Below are 22,078 nucleotides of genomic sequence, written 5' to 3' on the forward strand. Positions count from 1 at the left end.
AGTCGTCAAATTTATTTGGGGCAATGGATTTGGGCAAAATCAATGACGGTATTTTTCCTGTGGCGATGAAGAGCTTTGTTCTACCTTAAATTCAACCTGAAATCGCAAGCATCTTTTTATCGTTAATTTCGTTATAATTACAATGCATAATAAATTTCCAAGCACAACTAGGCAATTCTTGCAATCCAGCAGAGCACAAATCTTCCCACTTAATTTTCATCCCGTTCTCTATATTTATAGCAATAAAGCACTGACCAAATATATATTATAAATATATGAGTTTACACGGATCCTTCAACTAAAACGAAACTTAAGTACATCAATGACCTGAAGCAGGGATTGTAATTTACTTATGTCGTTACAATGCACATTGCGGCAATAACCAGATAGAGAAATACAATGCATAGAAGTTGCAAAAAACAGGTGAGCCAGCCTAACGGTCTCTGTCTGTGTTTAACGTCGAAACGAGCAAATTACAGCAAAACAAAATTTAAGCGAAAATAACAGGTTTGAAACCTGCTAACTACGTTCAGTGTATCTACATCTGATCCATACATCCAGTCTCTGGAGCAGATTCGATGGTTCGAATGGCCTCCTTCTGTGCTGTACAATTCTATGATTCTATAAGCAGTTGTGAAGTTTACAGCCACAGCTCGGAATTCCAATCCATAATTATTAGTGCAGGAAATTCTCATCAATTCACATGGGACTTTTCCATCTGATCTCCTGGACTGCTACTGATCGACGGAGGGGGACGCAGAGCGGTTTTCCAGCTTATGTTTTCCTTATTGGCCTTTTCTTTTTTACGCTGGTGTTGTGCCTCTACCAGGAGATTACATGGCTGTCAGGGTGGGAGGTGGGGACAGGCGATGATGCTCCAGCCAGCGTGGTGTGGGGAAAGCTTGACGGAGCATCTGGTCTTTTCCTGCACACACATTTCATGTGATTGTGTGATATTGTATATAATGGTTGGATTGTGTTTGAATACAGGATCTCAACTGACAAGTTCGGACTGAAGATATCCATCCATCCGATAACATACCATAATATTTACGCAGGTAAATTTGTCTCAATTCTATTAACGTTGGGGCATTTTTACCTTAGACCGATGGTTTAAAACGGGCGGTATCGAATGGGCCATTTTCAGCCCTCGCCAGATTTTCCCTTCAATGGATCTCATTGGAAAGGAACATCTGCCGGGCATGTAACGGGGGCTCGCCCCATCGCCCATTTCACACCATCGCCCAGGGTTTAAATTGCCCCATTGATTGCAACAAAAGCCATGTTTGGTAAAATGAATCACATGGACAATATGAAGTCGGCGTAAATTACCCGTGAATATCGGTCATCGATCGGGACTCTGTGTCCTCCTTCAGAGCTCGCCGGCCTTTCTGATGGGACCATTGTGTAACACTGCAGGGTAAGTCTGATATAACCAGTTAGCCGGGGCTGGAGTTTGGCCCTGTTCTCTCACTAGCTTCTCAAAGCAACAGTCCAAACGTTCTATCTTCTCTGTAGCTATTTTCGTCAGTTCAGTTCCGTGAAGAACAGCTGATATTTGGAGGATAGAATGCGGGAATGCTGACCTGTTATGTGTGTCTAAATATTACTTGGTCCTATAATGATGTTCTTGCCATGGAGGGAGTGCAGCGAAGATTCACCAGACTGATACCTGGGATGGCAGGACTGACGTATGAGGAGAGATTGGGTCGATTGGGCTTATACTCGCTGGAGTTTAGAAGAATGAGAGGGGATCTCATTGATACTTATAAAATGCTAACAGGATGAGACAGACTAGATGCAGGAAGGATGTGCCCGATGGCGGGGGAGCCCAGAACCAGGTGTCACTGTCTAAAGATAAGGGGTATGCCATTTAGGACAGGCATGAGGAGGAATTTCTTCACCCAGAGAGTGGTGAACCTGTGGAATTCTCTACCACAGAAAGCAGTTGAGGCCAATTCATTAAGTATACTCAAGACGGAGTTAGATATATTTCTTAAGGCTAAACGGATCAAGGGATATGGGGAGAAGGCAGGGACAGGGTACTGAGTTTGATGATCAGCCATGATCTCATTGAATGGTGGAACAGGCTCGAGGGTCCGTATGGCCTACTTCTGCTCCTATCTTCTTTGTATCTATGTTTCTATGGCATTTAATGCCAATCCCTAGTTGTCCTGGATACAGCTAACAGGCTCGCCAGTCCTCTTCAGAGGGGCCGTTAAGACTCAGCCACTGGGGTCACACAGAGGCCCAGACCGGGATAGGAATGTAGATTTCCTTCTCTAAAGGACATCAGTGAACCAGTTGTGTTTTTACAACAACCCACAGCTTCATGATTAGTTTTACTGAGGCCAGTGTTATATTTCCAGAACTTTTCGGAAACCAAATTCAAATTCTCAAGCTCGCTGGTGGGATTTCAGCTCACTGTCTCTGGATTAATTCTCGAAGACTCCAAGTCAGTCGTCCAGTAGAATAAACATGACATTAACATACCCGAGCAAATTGGCTGAATTGTGATATTAGTCATCGAACAACAGAACTCGTGGTCCGTGTTGACTGAACTTATGGTATAGCGAAATTATGAGTTATTAAATATGTGTATATAAACGCAAACACATTCTCAATACACGGGTTAACGATTCGGCAAGACATAGGGAGCAGGGGAACTTATGGAGATTGCATATAACTGGTTTTGTCTCCTTCCCACTAATGACCTAGAACAGAACTGTGATGTCTGGCGTCTGTTCCTACTCAGACTGACGGTGCAATTATCTTTGTCAGTGTCAATGCAGAATGGAAATTTGCACAGATTTATACAAACACTTTACAGAAATGTAGTTCGAGACGATTAATTTATTTACCTTTCGGGCCTGGATGGAAGAAGGAGATCAGGGCGTTGAATTCCCTTCTTTCCCACTTTAGTGTCAGCTGCCGCTCAGCTGGTTTCTCCCTCGCCTTTGAATCAGAAGGTTATCAGTTCAAGTCCCACTTCAGAGACTTGAGCACACAAATCTTGACTGACACGCCAGTGGAGTGCTGTATTGTCGGTGGTGCCGTCCTTCAGGGCAGAACACGTTAGTGGGTGTGGTATATAGACCACCAAACAGTAATGCAGAGGTTGGGGATGGCATTAAATGGGAAATTAGAGACGTGTGCAATAAGGGCACAGCAGTCATCATGGGTGGCTTTAATCTACATATAGATTGGGCTAACCAAATTAGTAATAATACTGTGGAGGAGGAATTCCTGGAGTGTATACGGGATCGTTTGCTGGACCAGTATGTCGAGGAACCAACTGGAGATCAGGCCATCTTAGACTGGGTATTATGTAATGAGAAAGGATTAATTAGCAATCTTGTTGTGCGAGGACCCTTGGTTCGGAGTGATCATAATATTATAGAATTCTTCATTAAGATGGAGAGCGAAGTAATTGACTCAGAGACTAGGGTCCTGAATTTAAACAAAGGAAACTATGATGGTATGAGGCAGGAGTTGGGTAGGATTGATTGGGGAATGTTACTCAAATTGTTGACGGTGGATAGGCAATGGCAAGCATTCAAAGATCGCATGGATGAACTTCAGAATTTGTTCATCCCACTTTGGCATAAAAAAAGGTTATTCAACCGTGGTTAACAAGGGAAATTAGGGATAGCAAAAGATCCAAGGAGAGGACATATAAAATGGCTAGAAAAAGCAGTAAGCCTGAGGATTGGGAGCAGTTTAGAATTCAGTAAATGAAGAGAAAGGGATTAATTAAGAGGGGGGAAATAGGATATGAGTGTAAGCTTGCAGGGAACATAAAAACTGACTGTAAAAACTTTTATAGGTATGTGAAGAGAAAAACTTTGGTGAATAAAGCGTAGGACCCTTGCAGTCATAATCAGGGGAATTTATAATGTGGAACAAAGAAATAGCATACCAATTAAATACATACTTTGTTTCTGTCTTCACAAAGGAGGACACAAATAACCTCCCAGAGTTGTCGGAGAATATAGCGTCTAATTAGAGGGAGGACCTGAAAGAAATCAGTAGTTGTAGGGAAAAGGTGTTAGGGAAATTGATGCGATTGAAGGCCGATAAATCCCCAGGGCCTGATAATCTACATCCTAGGCTTCTTAAGGAAGTGGCCCCAGAAATAGTAGAGGCATTGCTGGTCATCTTCCAAAATTCGATAGACTCTGGAACAGTTCCCATGGATTGGAGGGTAGCTAATTTTACCTTACTGTTCAAAAAGGTGTTAGAGAGAAAACGGGGAATTTTAGACTGGTAAGCCTGACTTCGGTCGTGGGGAAAATGCTAGAGTCCATTATAAAAGATGTAATAGCAGAGCACTTCGAAAACAGTGACAGGATTGGACAAAGGCAAAATGGATTTACAAAAGGTGCAGCAGGCGGTTAAGAAGGCAAAGGTGCTTGACTAATCTACTGGAATTTTTTGAGGCTGTAACTGGTAGAATAGATAAGGGAGAACAAGTGGATGTGGTGTATTTGGACTTTCAGAAGGCTTTCGATAAGTTTCTGCACAAGGGTTTAGCGTCTAAAGTTAAGGCACAAGTGATTGGGGGCAAGGTATTGACTTGGATAAAGAGTTGGTGGGCAGACAGGAAGCAAAGAGTTGGAATAAATGGCTCTTCTTCCAAGTGGCAGGCAGTGACTAGTGGTTGTACTGCAGGGATTGGTCCTGGGCCCCCAGCTAATCCCAATATATATAAATGATCTATACGAGGGAACTAGATGTAATATCTCCAAGTTTGCAGATGACACAAAGCTGGGTGGGCGTGTGTGCTGTGAGGAGGATGCTGAGAAAGTCCAGTACGATTTGGGCACGTTGGGTGATTGGGCAGAAGCATGGCAGATGCTGTATAATGTGGATAAATGCGAGTTTATCCACTTTGGTGGCAAAATCAGGAAGGCAGATTATTATCTGAACGGCAATAGATTGGGAGAAGGGGAAGTGCAACGAGACCTGGGTGTCCTTGTGCACCAGTCGCTGAAGTTAAGCATGCAGGTGCAGCAGGCGGTTAAGAAGGCAAATGGAATGTTGGCCTTCGTAGCGACAGAGTTTGAGTACAGGAACAAGGATGTCTTGCTGCAGTTGTACAGGGCCTTGGTGAAACCACACCTTGAGTATTGTGTGCAGGTTTGGTCGACTTATCTGAGGAAGGATGCTCTTGCCATGGAGGGAGTGCAGCAAAGATTCACCAGACTTGTAGTGTCAGTGTGTAGATAAAGACACTGAAGACAGGAGTTGGTTCATAGGTATTTACTAAGCAAGTCTGGGGGGGGTTTCTAAAGGATATACACAATACACAGGCTTATATAGCCCAAGTGGCAATTACCGGCATTACGCACACCTGGGGCTCTTAAAGGCACATACACCATAATTGCTCTTAAAGGCACATACACCACAATTCCTCCCGTTCTAGCTAACTAGTACATCATATTTTAAGTAATTATTAATTACATGTTATATGCAAAATAATATACATTGCTGTATTAATTATAAGTTAGTCTCTCAGGAGGCTTCCTGACTCGGTCCGGATAACGCCTCGGGGGTGTAGTAGTTTCTGGTGGTGTAGTAGGTTCTTCTGGCAAGGCTGATTTGGCTTGAAGGCCAGTGTCGGGTTCATCGGGCTCCAGTATCACCGGATCGGACGTAGATATGGGTATCTCTACTTCATCGTTAGACGTATAGAGTGGTGGTGTAGGTTGTCCCTTTTCGGATGACTTGATGATTTGGTCAGCATGGCGCCTTATTATGCTGTCTCCGATGTCCACGGTATACATCAGTGGTCCTAATCGTGTGCAGATAGTTCCAGGCTGCCATTTCTCGCTACGGTAGTCCCGGGCCAAAACCGGTTGGCCTATCTGGAAGACCCTAGTTGGCCTTTCATTCATGCCCTGAAACTGCCGGTTCTCCACGTCCCTTCGGATGTTGGGCTTGACCAAATCCAGCCGGCATCTTAGGTTTCTATTGTAGAACATCATGGCGGGAGTTTGGTTAGTAACCATATGCGTTGCATTCCTATATGCAAATAAGAAGTTATCCACCTTGTGCTGAAGTTTTATGTCTTCATTACCCATGGCCTTTATGGCCTTCTTGAAGGTCTGGACAAACCCGTCAGCCAATCCATTGGTGGCGGGATGGTATGGGGCGGACGTGTAGTGCTTTACCCCATTGTTCTTTAAGAACTTTCTGAATTCTTCGGACACAAATTGCGGTCCATTATCAGAACATATCTGCTCCGGCAGCCCATTCCTGGCAAATATGGTCCTTAATACTGTGATGGTTTTTTCCGTGGTGGTGGAGGACATCTTTATTACCTCCGGCCACTTGGAGTGTGCATCAACTGCGATTAAGAACATTGAGTTCATAAGTGGACCAGCAAAGTCGATGTGCACCCTTTGCCGGGGAGGTGAGGGCCACTCCCATGGATGTAGAGGGGCCTGTGGCAGAGCATTTTGGATCTTCTGGCATCCTAGGCAGCTCTTGGTCATGTCTTCGATGTCTCCATCGATACCTGGCCACCATACAAACGCCCTAGCTAGGTTCTTCATTTTCACTCTACCCAGATGCCCCTCGTGAAGCTCCTTTAGCACTTTATCCTGGAGTTTGGGCGGAATCACCACTCTGGATCCACACATCAAGGTTCCTCGGCACACTGACAGCTGTTCTCTTCTTTGCGAGAATGCTGGCAACAGTGGTTCGCCATGTGCTGGCCATCCCTTCACTGTTAAATCGTAGACCCGTGAGAGAGTAGGGTCATTTCTTGTCTCCCTTTCAATGGCAGAATTTGTCACCGGTAGACATTCCACTATGGTAGAGTGGAATATCTCTACTGGGTCTACTGTAGGTGCCTCTTCTATCGTTGTCAATGTTAGGCGTGATAAACCGTCAGCATTCCCATGCTGTTTTGACCCTTTGTATTCAATGTTGTATTGGTGTGCTCCTAGATAAAGGGACCACCTCTGTAGTCTTTGTGCCGTCATAATGGGGACAGCTTTTTTAGGGTTGAATATGGAGATGAAGGGTTGATGGTCAGTCAGCAAGGTAAATTTTTGTCCGTGTAGGTAATGGTTGAATTTCTTCACTCCCCATACCAGGCTGAGTGCTTCCCTGTCTACCTGGGCATAGTTACGCTCAGCTGAGTTCAATGAGCATGACGCAAAAGCTATCGGCCGTTCGGAGCCATCAGGGAATCTATGGGACAATACCGCTCCTATGCCGTAAGGGGATGCATCGCACGCCAGTCTGATTGGTAATGAAGGGTTGTAATGAGCCAAAATTTTCTCGGATGTGATTAAGTCTTTACGTTTACAGTCTTTGTTCCATTTCCAAATCACTCCTGTCTGTAGAAGATCATTAAGAGGGTGTAGAATAGTTGATAAGTTCGGTAAAAATTTATGATAGTAATTTATTAATCCCAGGAATGGCCTTAATTGTGAAACATTTTCAGGTGCTGAGGCTTTTATAACTGCTTCAATTTTTTCAGGTGACTTATGCAACACTTCCTTATTAATTATGTGGCCACAATATGATATCTGATTTTGGAAAAATTCGCACTTGGGGCGATTTGCTCGGAGGCACCGTTCTTTCAGCCTAGTGAGCGCCTGCTCCAAATTGGCAAGGTGCTCGTTGTCGTTTTCTCCTGTTATAAGGATGTCTTCTAGGTAGCATTGAGTCCCCGGAATCCCTTGCAGGATTGCTCCATAGCTCTTTGCCAGATAGCTGGAGCTGATGCTATTCCAAAAACCAGTCGATTGTACTGGTACAGGCCTTTGTGCGTGTTTATTGTGAGATACTTTTTAGAGGTCTCCTCAACCTCCATCTGTAGATATGCCTGTGCCAAGTCAATTTTGGTGAAACGTTTCCCTCTGGATAGTGAGGTGAAAATATCTTCTATCCTCGGAAGAGGATACTGTACCGTGTGAAGGACCGGGTTTACAGTCACCTTAAAGTCCCCACAGATGCGAATTTTTTCCTGTTCCTCAGTGTTATTTTTCAATGTTTTTTTCATGACTGGAACGATGGGTGTTGCCCATTCGCTCCAATCTATTTTGGATAATATGCCTGCCTTTTCTAAATTCTTCAGCTCTGCCTCGACTGCCGGACGTATTGCGTATGGCACCGGTCTTGCCTTAAAAAATTTTGGAATTGCTCTATCTTCCACTTTTATTGAGGCAGTGATGCCTTTCAAGGTTCCCAGTTTCTCTTGAAACACTTCTTTGGCGTTGGCCAAGATGTCTTTTAATCGTTCAGGTATGATGTCATCATTGTTTTTTTCCTTACTGGTCACCGTCAGTGCCTGAATGGAGTGCCAGTCTAAACGTATTTTCCTTATCCATTCACGTCCCAACAATGTGGACCACCATCTTGTAGAATGTATAAATACAACTTTTGTATTTCTTTGCCGTTGTATACCACAGGCACCCTTATTTTTCCTTTGGGGTAGACTTTCTGCCCCATATATGTTTTTAAGATAAAGGATGTGTCTTTTAGAGGTATATGCGAAAAAAGCCTCTCGTAATCTCGTCGATTTATTATGGTTAGAGCTGATCCTGTATCTAGCTCCATTTTAACTGGGGACCCTGCTATTGTGAGGGTAACCGAAATGGTTTGGTAATCCTCTTTGGCAAGCACATTATGTAATTTGAGACAGCTTAGTCTCTTGTTTCTGGAGTCGCTATCGCTATTCTGGTCTTCGGAGCTACTGGCCGCCATCATTTGTACCTTCCTGTACTTTTCTTTATTGATTTTTTGTTTTCTGTCAGTGGATTTATTTTGTCCAGATTGGCATACCCGTGCAATGTGTCCAATCTTACCACATTGCCTGCATGCTTTGCCCTTGAACCAGCAGTCCCTCTGGTTATGGGTGGATCTGCCGCAGCGATAACATCTTCCGAACTCCTGTGTCATTTTATGGGTGCCGAAGTCCTGTGTCTCTTGTTGTATCTCTGCAGCTCCTTTTGCTGCTGCTTCATATGATACAGCCATACTGAAAGCTTTGTCCAATGTTAAATCTTTTTCAGAAAGCAGTCTTTCTTGTGTTCCTTCACTTAAGAGACCGCAAACAAATTTGTCTCGAAGATAATCCGATAGTCCTGCTCTGAATTGGCAGTACTTTGATAGCTTTCTTAATTCGGTTAGGTAATCAGCGTTACTTTCATTCTTGTGTTGATTTCTCTTGAAGAACTTGAATCGTTCCGCTATCAGCAGCGCTGTTCGGTTTAAATGCTCCTGCAGGGTATCAACAATTTCTTTAAAAGTCTTGTCCTTTGGTTTGGCTGGAGTGAATAAATTTCGTAACAGCCCGTATGTCTTCGCGCCCATTAAGTTCAGAAGTACTGAAGCTTTTTTTCATCTGTTATTCCATTTGCAGTGCAATAAACCTCTACTCTTTCCACGTATGTGGTCCAATCTTCTATTTCGCCATCAAAAGCCTCAATATTACCAGATTTAGGCATTTCAGAAAAGATATGGCGCTTCCCACGCTTTTCTTTTCTCTGTAGCAACGATATGGCGCTTCCCGCACTTTCCCGCCGCTGCTACCGATAAAAACGATGTTTTACTGTGGTTTCCATTTATTTACTGTTGGAGACTCGTTCCCGACGGAGGTCTAAACGCTGACCTGCTTGCCGCGCCGGCCGTCTCTCGAGTGCACCCTCCCAGTCCGTTATTGCTTGCCTCCGATTTCGCTGCCTGTCTCAGCTGTAGAGCCCGCCACTGGAGCTCCAGCCTGACGCCCAGGAAGGATTAGCGCAGTTCTTGTCACCAGCTTGGCCAGCTGGTGAAACCACAGTTTCTCTTACTTCCTTAAGTCTTCTGGACGCTGGAGGAATCGATGTCCTTGAGGTGCTGCCAAATTGCAGGTAATTCCGTTTCCACTTCATCGCCACTGTAGTGTCAGTGTGTAGATAAAGACACTGAAGACAGGAGTTGGTTCATAGGTATTTACTAAGCAAGTCTGTGGGGGGTTTCTAAAGGATATACACAATACACAGGCTTATATAGCCCAAGTGGCAATTACCGGCATTACGCACACCTGGGTCTCTTAAAGGCACATACACCATAATTGCTCTTAAAGGCACAGACGCCACAAGACTGATACCTGGGATGGCAGGGATGACCTATGAGGAGAGATTGGCTCGATTGGGCTTATACTCGCTGGAGTTTAGAAGAATGAGAGGGGATCGCATTGAATGTTATAAAATTCTAAAAGGACAGACTAGATGCAGGAAGGATGTTCTCGATGTTTGGGGAGTCCAGAACCAGGGGGCACAATCTAAGCATAAGGGGTTAGCAATTTAGGACAGAGATGAGGAGGAATTTATTCACCCATAGAGTGGTGAGCCTGTGGAATTCTCTAGCACAGAAGGCAGTGGAGCCCAATTCATTAAATATATTCAAGAAGGAGTTAGATACATTTGTTAAGGCTAAAGGGATCAAGGAATATCAGGAGAAGGCAGGGGCAGTGTACTGAATTTGGATTATCAGCCATCATCTCATTGAATGGCAGAGCAGGCTCGAGGGGCCGAATGGCCTATTCCTGCTCCTATCTTCTATGTTTCTATGATACATAGGCTACATAGAATATACGGCACAGAAACAGGCTATTCGGCCCAACCAATCCATGACGGCATTTATACTCTGCTCGAAACTCCTCCCATCGTTCCTCATCGAAGTCTGTCAGCACAATCTCTGTTCCCTTCTCCCTCATGTGCTTGTCTAGCCACCCCTTAAAAACATCTATGCTATTTGCCTCAACTACTCACGGTGGTAGCGAGTTCCACATTCTCACGACACTTTGGGTAAAGTATTTTTTTTCTGAATTCCCTATTTGATTTCTTTATGACTGTCTTATACTGATGGCCTCCAGTTATGATCTTCCCCGCAAGTGGAAACAATATTAAGTGGATACGTTAGCCCGAGGCCCCGCCATCCCTCCCAAGTGGACATTATATATGCCTACGCATTATTTCGAACAAGAGTAGGAGAGATATCACCGTGTCCTGGTTAATATTTATCCATCAATCAACATCACTGAAAACAGATTATCAGATCATTATGATTATTATTTGTGAGAGTTTGCTGTTTGCACATTGGCTGCAGTCATTCCTAAATTACAATAGTGACTACCCATAAAAAAAGCATTTATTGGATGTAAAGCGCTGTGGCATGTCCGGTGATTGTGAAAGGCGCTATATAAATGCAAGCCTTTCACTTTGTTAGCATTTTCTCTGCCCGGGCAGTTGCTGGAAGTTGGTTTCTCGCAGCCTGACTTCAGATGGTCGATTATCTCAATGTATGTTAGAGATATGGGCTGTCCAGCAAGCTGTCACTGCTTTCCACTTCGGTAGTTCAAGTTGGTCAAGTGGAGAATATCACAGTGCGGGAGCATCTCTGAAATATTCACCATTGTATCATAATGTTTAGATTAGCTATTGAGAAGGACAATGAGCAATACAGAATTTAAAAAAAAATTAACTGAAGGAGGGCTATTTTCAGCGAATTGAGGAGGGATCTGTCCCAGGTAAACTGGAGTCAAAGACTGGCAGGCAGAAATATAATGGATCAATGGGCGGCCTTTAAAGAGGAGATGGTTCGTGTACAGTCTAGGTACATTCGCACAAGGCGGAAACGGCAAGTGTTCACTGGAAGACGAAGGAATTAGAATAGGATGAAGCATAAAACAGAGCGTATGACAGATGCTAGCTTGATAGCTAGCCTGCACATCTGCCAATGCACTTTATTATGGTCATATTTATGTTAATATACTACAAGCCAAATGTATGTTGAATGTTTAAATGTCTTAATCCAAATGTACACCCTCGGGAGCCGCAAGCCTACATTTCGTTGTACTGCACTTGTGCACTAACAAAGACAATAAAAGTTGATTTGATTTGATTTGATATTGATTTGATAATGTAAGCGAGATTCCAGCTGAATATAAAAAGCAAAGAGAAATGAAAAAGGAAATAATAGAGGGAAAGAGACAGTACGAGAATAGATTGGCAGGTAACATAAAAGGGAATCCAAACGCCTCCTATCTGCATAATAACAGAAACAAAGTTATGTCATATGAGCGGTGGAGACAATTGGGCAAAAATGTTGATCTATTGGTGGAGGCAGAAGGCATTGCTGAGTTACTAAATGAGTACTATGCATCAGTGTTTAATAGCAAGAGGACTTTGCCAAAGTTATGGTAAACACGAAATTTGTTGGGATACTGGATGAGCTATTATAGGTCAAGAGAATGTAATAGAAAGGCTGGCTGCAGTTAAAATGTATATGTCACCGGGTCTGGATGGGATCCATCCTAGGTTGCTGAGTGAAGTAAGGAAGCAATTGCTGCGTTGCTGGTCACAATCTTCCAATCCTCTTTAGATATGTAGAATCATACAATCATGTAAATTTACGGCATGGTAGGAGGCCATTCGGCTCGTCGCTTCTGTGCGGCCGAAAAAGAGCTATCTAGCCTAATCCCAATTTGCAGCTCTTGGTCCGTAGCCTTGTACGTTACAGCACTTCAAGTGCATATCCAAGTACTTTTAAAATGTGATGAGCGTTTCTGCCTCTACCACCCTTTCAGGCAGTGAGTTCCAGAGTCCAACCACCAACCGATTGTAAAGTAGCCAAGATTGCGGGTGATAAAAGCAGGGTGGGAAAGCAAGCTGTGCTGAGGACTCAAAGAATCTGCAAAGGGATATAGATAGGCTATGTTAGTAGGCAAACATTTGGCAGATGGAGTATAATGAGGGAAAGTGCGATGGTTATCCACTTTGGAAGGACAAATCAAAAAGATAATTATTATTTAAATGGAGGGAGATTGCATAATGCTGCAGTTGAGAGGGTCTTGTGTGTTCCTGTGCATGAAACACAACAAGTTAGCACGCAGGTTCAACAAGTAATCAAAAAGGCAAATGGAAGTGATAGCCTAGATTTTGCACTGGTGTGGGAATCTAGACTTCAATCTTCTAACTCAACGGTATGTATGCAATCACTTGCCAATTGCTGACTCTTAGTTACCGAGAACGCAAAATAAACGACCTCTCCCTTTTTAACAGATACAACGCACGGCCAATGCACCTCTCGATTGGTCCAGTACGCTGTAGGTAGATAATGGCGGAGTTCAAGGCGTCAGCACTCTGGCACTAACGCACTACTTGCACATTAGTTTTGTTAATTAGTTTTCAAAACAGAATGTGACAGATATTTGCTGGGATCCGAATGGACTCCATTTGTGCTGCTCCATTCTCTGATTCCTGGGATGGCGGGGCTGTCGTACGAGAAGAGATTGAGTAAACTAGGCCTGTATTCTCTTGAATTCAGAAGAATGAGAGGGGATCTCATTGAAGCATACAAAATTATTACAGGGCTTGATAGGGTGGATGCTGCGAGAATGCTTCCCTTGGCTGGGGAGTCCAGAACCAGGGGCCACAGCCTCAAGATAACGGGTAGGACATTCAGGACAGAGATGAGAAGAAAATTCTTCATACAGAGGATGGTAAATCTTTTGAATTCTCTACCCCACAGGGCTGTGGAGGCTCAGGCAGTGGATATATTCAAAACAGAAGTCGATAGATTTCTGACTGGTAAGGGCATCACGGGATATGGCGATAGGGCCGAAGAATGGAGTTGAGGCAGAAGATCAGCCATGATCGCATTGAATGGCGGAGCAGGCTCGAAGGGCCGAATGGCCTACTCCTGCTCCTATTTCTTATGTTCTTAATTCTTATTCCATTTAGTTGGGGAAAGATGCTGTCTGTGCCCGAGTGTTGGATGGTATACAGGGACGTTTTTATCAAATAATTGTCTGCCTGTGAGAACGAGTAAATGTTAATTTTCTTGCTTCCTGTTCTCACCTCCACTCGCTACTTTCGACCAATCAATAACCCATCAGGGTTCAGGTGGTGAGTGACAAAGTGAATCTAAGACAGTGGGACACGCCCATCCGCATGAAATTATCTGGGTCAGGCCTGTGCTTTGCAGCAGTTTCTGCACATTGTCAATAGCAACCCAGCCACAGCCAATGGTTTCAGCAGCTGCACATCTGTTGGAGGTTTGCAGTTTGAGTTAAGGTTGTTCACTCTATCTTTGGGAGAGTTGCCCCGCAGAAGAACAGCAAAGGGAGCGAAGGTTATTATTTTTTGTTCATTTCTGTGGATTTGAGTCAGTTTGGTTTCTTTTGAGACTCTGCAAGGTTTTCTGATAATTGGCAATTTTGATCTGATGACTCAGTTTGAGCCCATTTTCGAAGTTGGGTCGCTGGGGTTTGATCTGAACTTTGCGCCAATCTGTAAACCGAGTGCAGACCAGTTTGTGTAATGTCAGTTGTTGGGCAAATGCTTCAAATCAAGAACCCGAGATAAAATTAGTGAGCATTTAGAAATGGACAGATTAATATAAGGGCTGTCTGCGAGTGTAATTTGTCCAATTATGCGGATGTTACAAAGATGGGTGGGTAAGTAAGTTGTGACGAGGGCACAAATAATCTGCAAAGGGATATAGACAGGCTAAGTGAGTGGGAAAACATTTGGCAGATGGAGTATAATGTAGAAATTGCGAGGTTATCCACTTTGGCAGGAAAAATAAAAAAAGAATCTGTTTTTTAAATGGATAGAGATTAAAAAATGCTACAGTTCAGAGGGACCTGGGGTTCCTTGTGCATTAAACACCAAAAGTTAGCATGCAGGTACAGCAAATTATCAAAAAGGCAAATGGAATTCTGGCCTTTATTTCAAGGGGGTTGGAGTATAAAAGCAGCGAATTCCTGCTACAACTGTACAGGGTATTGGTGAGAAACACATTGAGTACTGCGTGCAGTTTTGGTTTCCTTATTTAAGGAAGAATATATTTGCATTCGAACAAGTTCAGAGACGATTCAAATGGTTGATTCGAGAGATGAGAGGGTTGACTTATGAAGAAAGGTTGAGCAGGATGGGCCTATACTCATTGGAATTTAGAACAATGAGAGGTGATCCTTTTGAATCATATGAGAACTGAGCAGCCTCGATAAGGTAGATGTAGAGAGAATGTTTCCCCTAGAGGGGAAATCTAGAACTCGAGCGCATCGTTTCAGAATAAAGGGTCGCCCTTTTAGAACTGAGATGAGGAGGAATTTCTTCTCTCAGAGGGTCGTAAATCCATGGAATTCTCTGCCCCAGAGAGCCATGGGGGCTGGGCCATTAAATACATTTAAGGTGGAGATAGACAGACTTTTGCAAGATAGGTGAATGAAGGGTTATGGGGAGTGGGCAGGGAGGTGACTTTGGGCACAAGATCCTCCATGATCTTATTGAATGATGGAGCAGGCTCGGAGGAGTCAAATATTCTTATGCAAGGATTTAAGAAAGTCAAGTCAGGTTTGATAACCTGTACAGTGTCTTTCAAAAAGTAACCTATTGCATAGATGAAGGGGATGAAGTAAAGACATAGTATGAATTATTGTCAGGTGTTTGGTAAGGTTTTCCACAAGAGGTGTGTTAGGAATATACGAGAACTGGCGGCCAGGAAGCGACCTATTGGTCCATCCAGCCTGTCCCGTACCATTGTGATGCATACATAATAATATAAGAGCATAAGAAAAACGAGCAGGATTCGGCCATTCGGTCCTCGAGCCTGCTCCTCCATTCAATGAGATCATGGCTGATCTTCTACCTCATCTCCACTTTCCTGAACTGCCACATATCCAATGGTTCCCTTAATATTCAAAAATCTATCGATCCCTGTCGTGCATATACTCAACGACGAGTCACCACAGCCCTCTGGGGTAGAGAATTCCAAAGATTCACCACCCTCTGAGAGAAGAAATTTCTCCTCATCTCAGTTCTAAATGGCCGACCCCTTATTCTGAGACTGTGACCCTTAGTTCTGGACTCCCTAGCCAGGAGAAACATCCTCCCTTCATCGACTAGGCCAATATTCTCTGCAGTTCCCTGCCAAGCCCTGTAAAATTTTGTATTTTTCTATGAGCTCCCCTCTCCTTCTTCTAAAGTCCAGAGTATATAGACCTAGTAGATTCCATCTGTCCTGATAGGGCAACCACCCCTCACCCCCACACCCCTGTCACAAGAACCAGTCTGGTGAACCTTCGTTCCTCTACCTTTTTAGCAAGTATATGCTTCATTAGGTAAGGATGCCAAAACTGTACAAAATACTCCAGGTGTGGTCTCACTAGGGGCCTAAATAATTGCAGTAAGACGTCTTTACTCTTATACACAAATCCCCTTGTAAAAAGGGCAAAATAGCATTTGCTTTCCTAATTGCTTGCTGTACCTGCATGTTAACTTTCAGGGATTCGTGTAAAAGGACACACAGGTCCCTCTGAACGCCAACATCTTCCAATCTCTCACCAATTTAAAAATACTCATCTTTTCTGTTTTTGCTCCAAAGTGGTTACTTCACATTTCACCATATTATATTCCATTTGCCATTTTCTTTCCCATTCATTTAGCCTGTCTATGTCCCCTTTAAGCCTCTTTGCATCCGCCTCACAACTTACATTCACACCCAGCTTTGTATCATCAGCAAACATGAATATATATCCCCTCATGCCTCGTGCATCCTAATATATAAAAGCGTCTCCCCAACTGAAACCACGTGATCTACGGAAGAGGCGACAAAACAGATTAAAACCCAGGATCATGAGTGTTTTAAAAATCGGGAAAATTCCTCTCGCACCCCTTTATGGGACAAAAATTTGTCCATGAGATTACACTGGCCAGGATTAACGTTACCAGGTTCATTCCGTTGTACGAGGTGACCTCCTCACCAGCCCACAGCACATCTAGCCCTCGCTTAATGGAATTCAGTGACTCAACATCTACCGCAAAGGCCAACAGTCTGTTCCGCAGGTCCACTAGTCTTTGACAAAATAAGTATATCCTGAAATCGTGTCTAGATCTGGCAGAATACAACTAGAGATTGTGACTCCTGGTCCACTCTAACCAAGTTGAATCATTTTGTCCAGAAAAACGAAATTTAATCCCATCATCATCTTATAAATCATAACCAATTCACGACCATGCCTACGCTTCTCCAAAGTTTACAGACCAATCACTTTGAGCCTATTGTGTTAACTAGGATGCGTCAAACAGAGTATCAGTCGTTTGGCCCTGCTCTCCAAATATTCTATCCTCAAGTTCGCCCATCATGTGAGGGATCCAAAATTGCGCACATTTTTCTAACTAATGCCTGACCAAGGCTTTGTACAAGAACAAAATGTTTCGCTTCTTTTTATAGTTAATTGTCCTGTAACGAGGCCCGAGCAAAATCAGAACTTTTGGTTCAGAGAAGATGTAGCAGTGTGGATATAATGGCGGTTGATTAACAAGCACCAAAACTTTAGTTTCAATTAATGTTAGTTAGAGTGAGAAAGGGTGGTGATAGGTTCGAAGTGTACCACAAGAAACCAGTTTTGTGCTTTGTGTATTTAGGTGATGTAAGTTTGGAAATATTAGGAATAATCTCGAAATGTACTTACAACACAAAAGGAAAGAGTTTGTTAAACAGCGAGGAGGGCTGTCAGCACCTTCAGGAAATAGCTTGGAGCACTGGGGATAGAAATGTTAGATGCTGTTAAATGTGGATAAGTGTGACATAATGCCTAGAAATTCAGTTGTTAGCGCCAGCCGCTAGTGCCTTAAGAGGCCGAGAAGCGGGGCGCGAGGTGGCTAGCGCCCGGGCGCAGCATGATCTGCGCCTCTCGTGAACTTCAGTCAAGAATTAGCAGTGGCGCAAAACCGTTAGACCCGCTCAGCTGCGCACGCAGAGCCTGACATTATTTCATGGTGCAACGCCCTTTGTGTGCCCCGAACAGGAACTTCAGTGGCACTGCCCTTCTTTGCGCCTGGCGACCCCAGCGATTGGTTGAGGGGAACCGTTCCCAATCACTGCGGGGCGCACGGGGTGCTATTTAAAGGGGACTCCCCCTGCATTATAAGTGGCAGCCATTTTGTGCCAATCCTTCTGTGTGAGAGAGAGATATTTGGAGAGAGACAAAGGCAGAGAGCTTTCTGCTTTGAATCAGCACTCGCACAGGTACTTCTGGCTTCAGGCCAGAGCTATGCACTTGGATTTCACTTTCAGTGCCATAGCCTTGAGTCATCACATATAATGGGGGCTGTAATGGGTGGAAAATTTGGGTTTCTGCAGTGCATTCAAAGGGATCAGAGACGCCGTGAGAGAGTGCCAGTCATGGCCAGATGGAGAAGGGCCCACAGGCCTTGGCACAGGAGGTCTTACCCACCCAGGGCATACCGCCAGCAGTTTTCATACCTGAACATGTCTGAGGAGCAGTGTGTTCAGAGACTGCGATTCAGAAGGGAGGTGGTCACTGAGATCTGCCACCTGCTTTGCAGAGCTCTGCAGCCATAGCTGAGGAGCAGGACGTCTCTGTCGGTGGCAGTGAAGGTGATGGTGGCTCCCAACTTCTATGCCAACGGCTCCATCCAATCCGCTACTGGGGATATTGCCAACATCCCCCAGTTCGCGGAACAATGCTGCATCCGTCAGGTGAACAATGCCCTTTTCAGAAGGAGGCGTCAGTACATCTCCTTCCCCATGACCCTGGACAAGCAACAAGAGCGTGCAATGGGATTTGGAAGAATAGCGGGCTTCCCCATGGTCCAAGGCGTAGAACTAATGAACCAGCAATGTTCAGGCCTTGATTCAGGGTTGCAATGTGCAGGGCATGGCAGCCAAACAAGTCGACCCTCCCCCTTTAAGAGCTGACCGGCACCAGCTTGTCTGCCTTCATTCAGAAACTCGCCGCACCTGCGCTGCACCCGCCCTCGGTGTTCGCAACTTGGCACGCCGGCTTAGTGCCTTATGATAGTCATGCATCGCCTGCTTTAGCGCAGCAGCAACCTCTTGGGGTGATGCAATTGAATATCGGCGAAGATGGCGCTAAGTTGCGCCGGGCACAAAATTTAGCGAACACCCAGCTGTAGCACCCCAAACGTGGCTATACTGAATTTCTAGTCCAATAGATTTTGTTAGGAATGATCGCATATAGTTAATGGAGCAGTAATAAATGATGACACCGAACAGAGAGATCAAAAGTTCAAAGACACAATCTCTTCGAAATATCCCTACAAGTAGGTAAAATAATGAAAAAAAAAGACCAACAGCATTTTGGATTTAGGAATATACGAAAAGGATGAGACCATTCAACCCCTGGAACATTTTCCACCATTCCATTAGATATTGGCTGATCTCTATCTTAACTCCATCCAATCGCGTTGGCTCCGTAACCCTTAATGCCATTGCGAACAAAAATCTATTAATCTCGGTAATACATTTTGAATTAATCCCCAGCATCAACAGATTTGGGGGAGGGGAGAGTGTTCCAGGCTTCCACTATCCTTTGTGTGAAGACTTTCTTCCTAAAATCAATCCTGAACCTGTATTGTTTTAATTTTAAGGTTATGCCCCCTATTTCTGTACTCCCCAACAGATTATAACTTTTTTTATTTCTACCTTCCTTATCAAATAGGTTAAGTGTCCTAAGCATCTCAATTGGATCACCCTTCATCATCTTCTATATTCAAGGGTCGTAGAGTTCGTGACTCAGCGCATGTGCAAGCTGACTCCAAGTCTTCAGATTATTATAATGAGGAAGGGGAGAGGGGGGACTTAAGTCATTGGGGAATCTCCAAATGTAACAGTGCGGGGACATGGAGAGCAGCCATTGCTGGAGATAATGTGGCTATATTTGGATAGGTAAATGTGGAATCAAGCGGGAGGATTCCCATTGTGATGGAATCCCAAACCACACCAAAATATGCAGCTGCTGAAACTACTGGTTGTGGTTCGGTTGCTAATGACAATATGCAGAACCTGCTACGAACACAGCCCTGACCCAAATAATGTAATGCGTACATGCGTGTCCCGCTGTCTTCGACTCACATTTAGATTACCACCTAAATCGAGCTGGGTTATTGAATTGTCTGATGCACGGAGTGAATGTGAGAACAGGAGACAAAAAAAATAACATTTAGTCTCTCTTGCAGTATTGCACGTATTGGGTAACAATATCCCACTTAAACTGTCCACCACTCGATGATGGTCAACTTTATTTCCACAACTAAATATATCACATTTTGTTACGAAAACTAAACAAAACTAATATTGTGGCAGCATCAGAGTGCTGACCCGTTTATCTCTATCGAGAGTGTATTCAGCCCAGAGAGCGGTCGATTATCTGCATATTTTATCCATTGTAAAGGGAGAAGTCGTTTACTCTGTAGAATTGTACAACAGTGGGTCAACGCTGCATATTCGCGTCATTCATATAAAGTCAGCTTTCCATTTATAGTGCGAGAACCAAATGCTTCCCTTGAAATGTTTAACATTCCAACAAAATAACCATCGGAGGAATATTATTAGGGCACAGGGAGGGGTTGAAAATGGCGCTGGGTGGGAATGGAAAACAGGAGGTATCACATGGGTCATTGTTATATGTTGTGCCCGATATTAAGTCCCATTGAATTCAATGGAACTCAAAATCATGCGTCTCCTATAGCAATCCTGAAATGGGATTCCGCCTGTTTTCCTTAACCTCACATGTCGTATTTCACCCCGAAGCGTCTCTCCTCTGATAGGACTAAGTGTAATTTCCAAACTCTCACTACAGGTCAGTATTCCCGCGAGATTTCTTTCAAATACATGTTGTTCTTCTCTGAATTTAACTGCTTAGAACAGTTCTAGAGCAGATAAAGGGATTGGACTCATGCTGTGAGATGCTAGTGACCCAAGGAATGTACAGAAGTTACAACATAAAAGCAGGCCAGTCAGCCCAATGAGTCCGAGTCACATTACTAGTGAACATGAAAACCGTTCCCGAATGTGAGCCAATCGCTAACTTCCCTTACATCCGGCAGTATTACCAAAGTGTCCAATCACAAAGACTCTCAGGCTCTAACACGGGGCCCAGAGCATCGATCGGTGATCGAAAATCACGGGTAAATTATGCTGACTTCATATTGAACATTCAATTCATTTCTGTCGAAGAGGCATGGCTCTGGTTGGGAACAATGGGAGTAATTTTAACTCTGAGCGATGGTATATAATGACCAATATGGAATTAGGCGACCGTTACATGCCGCGACCGATTTCCCTTTCATTTAAGTCCATTGAGGGGAAAATCTGGTGGGGCCATATAAAAGCCTATTTGATATCGTCCGTTTTGCACCGTCGCTCAAACTTAAATATATACCTTAAAATGTGATAAGCATAGCTGCATAAATAGTACAGCATCTTCTCGGATTGTTGCATATCTTCCATCTGAAAGTTTCAGTGATGCTCATGTCTTAAATGTAATCCAAAGAGTACATACATTGGCCCAGAAATTTGGGTCGGGGGCTTCCCGCGGTTGCAAGCCCCCGACCTGCACTTACCTACCGTGCCGGCCGTTGAGCTGTGGTCCCACGTGGGATTCCGATCCTGGGCCACTACCAACTGCCGGTGCACAGTGCTTGCATATCCCAGGGGCGCAGTTACATCGATGCGTCCCCTGGGTTCACTTGGGCCATGGAGAGCCAATGGTAGCAGGGAATGCTTCATTCATAATTTTGACGGGAAGACCTGTCAAACCTATAAACACTATAAGTCCCAAAACATCACTAAATCTTCAAAGAATTTTTTTTTGAATCATATTTTTAAAATAAACTATAAATTACATGAAATAACAGATTTAAACAATAATTTAATTTTTGAAATAAATAATTACATTTTCTAACGGTGTTAAAATAAACTTACCTTTCTTTAAAGTATTTAAAAATACTAAACCTGTGGAAAAAATGCTTTAATTTTAATTAATTCGCCACTTAACTTGTAAAACTCAGGCCTTGCGCCTGCTTTTAAAAAGTGTAACTGCTGGAGACTTACCCTCCTGGGAAAACCTGCAAAAAAAAGTAAGTTTGATGCGCACGCACTGCCTCTCCTGTGCACGCGTTCCTCCTCTGAACCCCTTCTTTCAGGGGAATGGAAGTGCCGGTTTCCCACTCATGCGCAGTGCATGCATGAAACCGATACTTCCATTGGGCATACAGGTGAGTACCCCATGCGTACTCACCCG

Source organism: Somniosus microcephalus, unplaced genomic scaffold (assembly GCF_052327205.1).
Source record: "Somniosus microcephalus isolate GS21.2 unplaced genomic scaffold, FLI_Smic_1.0 unresolved_chr2, whole genome shotgun sequence".
In the NCBI taxonomy this organism is placed as follows: Eukaryota; Metazoa; Chordata; class Chondrichthyes; order Squaliformes; family Somniosidae; genus Somniosus; species Somniosus microcephalus.